Below are 6629 nucleotides of genomic sequence, written 5' to 3' on the forward strand. Positions count from 1 at the left end.
AGTGCTTTCAGGAAGATATTAGCGAACTTAGTCTTATACAGGTGATTCAGATGCCTCTACCCATCAGTTTTAGGCAACCTGCAACACCTTGAAATATCATGTGCAACATTTTCATATTCTCTCTCTGGGTGCTTGTAAACTATTAGTCGTATCGAAAAAATAAACAGGACCTGTTTGTAGGAAATCAGTGTGGTTAAATTTTGTACCGGGATAGGTTTTTCGCAACAGACCATAGTTTTAGAATCATGCAAGGAAAATGTACGAAAGTGACCTTAAAACAGGGTTTCCTTGAGTAAGTCGAAAAACAAGACCATCAGCGAAAATGTATCCAAGTACGAAATTTATCTATACTGAAATTCCTACAAAAAGGACTATTTATTTTTTCTGTATGACTAACAGTCTGCACGTAAAGAGCGAGAGAACATGAAAATCTTACATGTGGTTTTTGAAGGCGTTACAGGTTGCATAAATCCTACAGGTAATGGCATCTGAATCACCCTGTATATTATTTCCATTGTATTCGGTGCCATCATCAAAATAGCGAAAATATTAAGTACAACACCACAAAGTAAAGAAATATGTTATCAGAAATGTTTTTATGGGCCAAGTGTACCAAAAAATTCTATTGCCGTTTCAGAAGGTTCTAAGTCTTTTCAATATGTTGCAGTACTCCTCTACACTTTTTCTTGGAATGTTAAACGCTTTGCTCATTTCCCTACGTGATGTTTCTCGGCGTGTTGCTTTTATCACCGCTAATGTCATAGTTGCTTAAAAACATCGCCTCTATCAGTTTTCTTTTTATAATTTCCAACCACCCTAAAAACAAAAGGGCTGAGCGGCGATGAGTAAAACAATGACTACAATCGGAAATACATGTAGATTTGATAAATCTACTCTGAAATGTGTGTTCTGCCATGTCCCGTAAGTATAAATTTCAAATTTATATTACAATCGTTTTAGTTGAATACTTCAAGGTAAGTTATGGGTTTTGGAAGAAAAAAAATCAAATATCACATTGATGTTACAGTTTTAAAATCAATGCAGGACAATATTTTCTACTTGATATGATCCAGACTTTGATTACGTTGTACCTATTAAAATACTTATATAAGGCGAAAGAAGAGGTTGCCTCATGTGTCGATCTTCCCCTATTTAGGGTGGCCATTTTGCCCCATCGCCTTGCTGAAATTATTTTAGTTCGTTTGCGAATACGTTTTAAAGATTTATCGCCATATATACTGCTAAATTAATCAATCTATGGACTTCAATCGTTGTACTTACTTCTTACTTGCTTAGTAAGAACGTTGCCTTGGAGTACACAACCAAATAACTAGAGCAGGCAAAAATAGCTGCCCTTCCTGTCTCGAATATTTAACTAGACTGCGAAGTTGGTGGAAAGAGACGGTATTGTTCTCAGCAACCTCCTTCATCGGTGGCGTATCTTAAAGGCAGTGTAGCGAAACAACAGCAATTGAGCATAGTGCCACTACTGCCAATGTCCACCAGTTCCCCTACTAAATAACTAAAATGGTCTCCGTGCCAGTGGCGGATTGCCTGTCTAATTGCTTCCGCAAGCAACAAAACTTTGATTTTCAGTATTTCATATAATTTTTGACCAAATTTAAAAAACTAAATTCTGTCATAATATACTCAATAAAAGACATGATGTTACATCGAAGGTTTAACACAGCAAGTATAAAGTTAAAAACTGTGTAAATGTGTTGAGGCAGTGGTACTCATAGTGAGCAAATTACCCATATTATATTCATACAGTATTTGAGAACGAGAGCGCTTAGCGACATTCAACAAATTTTACGCACAATTTCAGACATTTTCGAAACTTGTTTTCATTGACATCCCCTACAAAATAATGAAAGGAAAAATATTTTTCGTATACTATATTTTCTTTGTTCATGTACTAAAACCTTAGCATCAGGAATGACATTTTAATTTATTACTTCATTGCTACATTATCCACACATACCAGTGAGTGTGGCTGCAAAATTATACCAGAGCATGACACATAATTCAAGACATGTGACGCTATGAATATTATGATTCAGAAAAAACTGGATTTTCTTAAAACGGAGCGCAAATTATCCAAACATTACTCATTTTGTTTCGGTCCTGACTTTTTCGTTAGTCTGTGCGTGAATAATGGGCAATTAGTAATTAGGGTTTTGCGTCTTCGACGACAGAAGTTTTATACCCTTAACGTAAAATATATAAAATATTAACCTGCTTGTAAAGCAATCAGACTTTTGAAGCTATTTTCTACATGGGATTTCGGGTCTTTGAAGAACTGTTGATAGGAGATGGCTGTTACGGGTACGTTTAGAAAAGACTAACTAACACTGCAATTTATATTCCACGTTAAACATTTATTGTTCATAAAACGTTTTTCGCTTTTGCCAGTCGGCATTTTACATCGTCTCTACTTTGGAGATCGTCAGTTATTATTCCGCAGAAGCAGCGTAACTCATTTACTACATTCATGCCCCATTTCCTAATTTGTGGCGCCGCACAATGGCGTTTTAGCTGTCTAAACTTTAATAACACGCAAAAAAGTAATAAAAACCGTGAATTTTTACGTCACATAGATGGTCACGACATTGCTGATGGCATTTTGCTGTTCAATATGTTCAGATTGTCCTCCATCGGCAGCAACACAGCATGTGCAAAGATGCGGAGCAGATCGACAAACATGTGTTACAGTTGCCGTTGGTACGAATTCTCAGGCAGCCACAGTCGCTTCTCTATGGCGTCCAATGTACGGTGCTTTGTGGCGTGGACAGTATCCTCCAGAGTTCCCGACAAAAAGAAATCTAACGGCATTGAATCGTGGTTTGCTCGTCTGCCTGTCCACCTCTCAACAGATGTCTCATCCACGAACTGCCGCACGTCCGTTGGCAATGTGACAGTGCGCCGTCTTCATCTCGGTACAGTTGGTGAACAGCTTGTACAATTCGATCCAACAACATTGGAAGGTACTTTACGCCTGCAGTTTCCCTTCAAAAACCTATGGCCTCAAGTCCTCTGACAAAAATGCCACACTACGCTGATGACCGAGGGAGATTAACAGCTCGTACTTCCGTAACATGGTGATTATCTCTTGCCCTGTGTACACACTTACGGCGACTGATAGCTCCATTCAGTTTAAACGCCGCCTCATCGGAACAAACAAAGACATGTCAACAGTTCAGTATCACAAATCCATTCACAAAATTCGAGAGGCCCATCTCGATCTTCCTCATTTATCGCGTGAAGCACCCTGGAAATTTAGGGTTTAAAAAAAAAAAAAAAAAAAAAAAAAAAAAAAAAAAAAAAAAAAAGTTCAAAAGGCTCTGAGCACTATGGGACTCAACATCTTAGGTCACTAGTCCAGTCCCCTAGAACTTAGAACTACTTAAACCTAACTAACCTAAGGACATCACACACATCCAAGCCCGAGGCAGGATTCGAACCTGCGACCGTAGCACTCCCGCGGTTACGGACTGCAGCGCCTAGAACCGCACGACCACCGAGGCCGGCTAGGGTTTCCATTTTGCTTACTTTCAAATGCGGTTAACACTTAATCTGCTTACATCTAATCCACGTGCAGCTTGCGTATGGACTTCTTTAGGGATCCTGTGGAAGCTATAATCACTACGTTTTGTTACACGTGATGACGGCTCAGTATCAAACTCTGTCCGTCATCATCTCTCCACTTCTTTCATCTACATCTACATCTATGTGATTACCCTGCTATTCACAATAAAGTGCCTGGCAGAGGGTTCAATGAACCGCTAATGGTTTCACATTTCCAATAACACTTCAAAATCCACTTTCTATACTGCTAGGCCAAGTTTCAAACCATCTTGTTATAAGCAACTTAAAATAAACAAAAGGAATAACAGATGAATGGCTAGACTCACTAGACATGAGAGAACCAAAATAATCAAGTGGATCAGATTACCATTAATATCTTCTCAGTTATTAAAGTTCAAACAGTTTAAACCACTTTGTGGAACACCCTCTAGAAGTGCCTCAACATCGCTTGAATTTACTTGGCTGTTCCCCAACGCTCTTTTGTTGATATTCACCATATCACCTCTTTACAGGACACTATCCATTCCGTTAAACTGAGCTTCCCAGTCCTTTGCAGTCCTTGGTGGGATTACACTATATCAGTGAGCAACAAACATTTTATTTCTTCGACCTGAACATTTATTTCTTTTTCAAATTTCTTCTTTCTGTCCTCTGCTGTTGATTCAGTGTCCAGACTGAATAACACGGGAGATAGGCTACACCCTTCTTCACTCTCTTCTCAATCACTATTGCCTCCCTTCCACTTACATCGTCTGTTACAACTGCAGCCTGTTTTCGTACAATTTTTAGATAGCTTTCGGTCCTTGTATTTTATCCGTTATAACCTCAGAATTTCAAAGACTACATCCTAGTCAACACTACCAAAAGCTGTTTCTAAATCTAGAAATGCTTTAAATGAGGGTTGTCTTTCTTCAATGTACTTTCTAAGTTAAATTTCTAGGTCAGTATTGTCTCGCGTGTTCTCACATTTCTCCGACATGAAAACTGGTCTTGTCCCTTATCTGCGCCCATTCTTCTGTAGAAAATTCGTATCAATATTGTGAGACCATGATATGACAAACTAACGTCTCTGAAGCACTCCCATAATACAGCACCTACTTTCTTTGCTATTGTTATTACGTTTTTCGTGAAGACATTTCACCTGACATGTATTCTACAAACGAGCTGCAATAATTTGGTTGTCATTAGCTCTCTCGATAATCTTAACAGCCATGTGGAGAGTGAGTACTTCATTAGATGCAACTAGTCAATCATAAGAAGTGTTCTGAAACAGAAACAGCTTCGATCGTGGATTAAATGTCTCAGACTTTCACAGATGTGTAATTCATTCCGCTATGAGGTAAGTTAAATTCAGTAACGGATAATATCGCTACCCATCTGTGAATATTTTGCAAACTGGATTGTCTTACAATACGGCAGGTAGCTTGGATATACGTCAGTAGGAATTAAATGTCACACATAATGTTAAATATATTCTGCATAATGGCCTGGAGTCCAAACGATTTGAGCGGTGACTCATATTCAGAAAAACCTCCGTGTGAACGATGTTTGTTATAGAATGGCTGTCTGCTAGTGTTGTCAGTAGACAGTAACCAGTCCCGCAGTACACAATTATCGCAAAACAGCAACCATTATTTTTTTGGTTGACAATACATTAATCGCATGGCCCAGTCCCATTAATGTTATCATCTGTCAAAAGCCTAAATACCTACCTCTTGGAGCGCGGACGTGCAGGAGGAGAGTCAGTGAGATTCTGGAAGGTACCGGCGATGCCATCCCGATTCCAGTTCCGTGGCCAGCTGCGCTACTTTGCGCAATTGAGGATGTACTGCGTGAACAGCCCACTGAGGTGGCCCCAAAGACACTCCATTGGGTTTAAACCCAGGGGACTTGGACCAATGGAGTACGTTAAACACATGCTGCTTCTTTTCGAAACACGCACGTACACTGCAAGCTGTGTGACACGTAGCAAAGGTAGCATAGTCCTGCTGCTAGATGCTATTGTGCTGAGGAAGAAAAAACTGCATCTAGGAATGGAAATGGTCCCAGGTAGAGGCACACTTGTGGTTGATACTTCGTGCACTGACGAGATCGCTAAGAGGATGCCAAGAAAAGATTTCCAGATTCGTAACGCTCACTCCTCCGGCCTAGATACTTCCGACGATTGTTGCAGGCCTACACACGCCAGAGGCGATCTACCCGATGGGTCATAAAACGTGAGTCATCTGTAAAGGCCACCTGTCGCCGATTAAGAGCAGTCAGCTTGAGTGCATGGACCAGGTGCCTGCTGCGGAGGCTGAAAGGTCGTTGAGGAGACACTGTTGGTAGCTCCTTGGTTCAGTTGGGCCGTCAGTTGCTTGACAGCTGCACTTCTATTCGCCCGCACATATGTCCGCGGCCGTAGTCCACCTCTGTCATCTACGGCCCGTGGTGCATTACGTTATCTCGGCACCGGTTTCGGAGAGTACCGTTTTTCCAAGAACTGTATTCTTTAACCAAGGCGACATGGAAACACTTTACAAACTTAGCCGTTTCGGAAATGCTTCCACCCTTGGCCCGAAATCCAATATCATGCCCTTTTGGGCGTCAGATAAATCGCTCAGTTTCTGCATTACAACGACTACATTGTTTTCAGCGTCCCCCCGACACCCTTTGTGTACCCTCCACCACTAGTGCTGCCGCCTGCCGTCTGTGAGTGTTTGTTCCTCGTTGACATCGACTATAGGTGGTGATCACACTGACGCGACTGTGCCGAGTAATTACTAGTGTATACCAAGTATTGATCAATAACAATAGAGAGCTACGTTAATTTTATGCTTGTATTAATGGTTTGTCTTTTTTGTTCAGAGTTCCTTATCAACGACTTATGCTTTCAAATATTGTTATACTATATATTGGCATTAACATGATTAAAACTCCAAAAATTAAAAAAATATTTGGATGTGAATATTTTCCACACGTGTTAAATGGATCGTATGAGATGTTCAACATGCTTTATGGATCCCAAAGTAGCAAATAACGTCCCATTTTTCTACATTGGC

Source organism: Schistocerca gregaria, chromosome 7 (assembly GCF_023897955.1).
Source record: "Schistocerca gregaria isolate iqSchGreg1 chromosome 7, iqSchGreg1.2, whole genome shotgun sequence".
NCBI classification, from domain to species: Eukaryota; Metazoa; Arthropoda; class Insecta; order Orthoptera; family Acrididae; genus Schistocerca; species Schistocerca gregaria.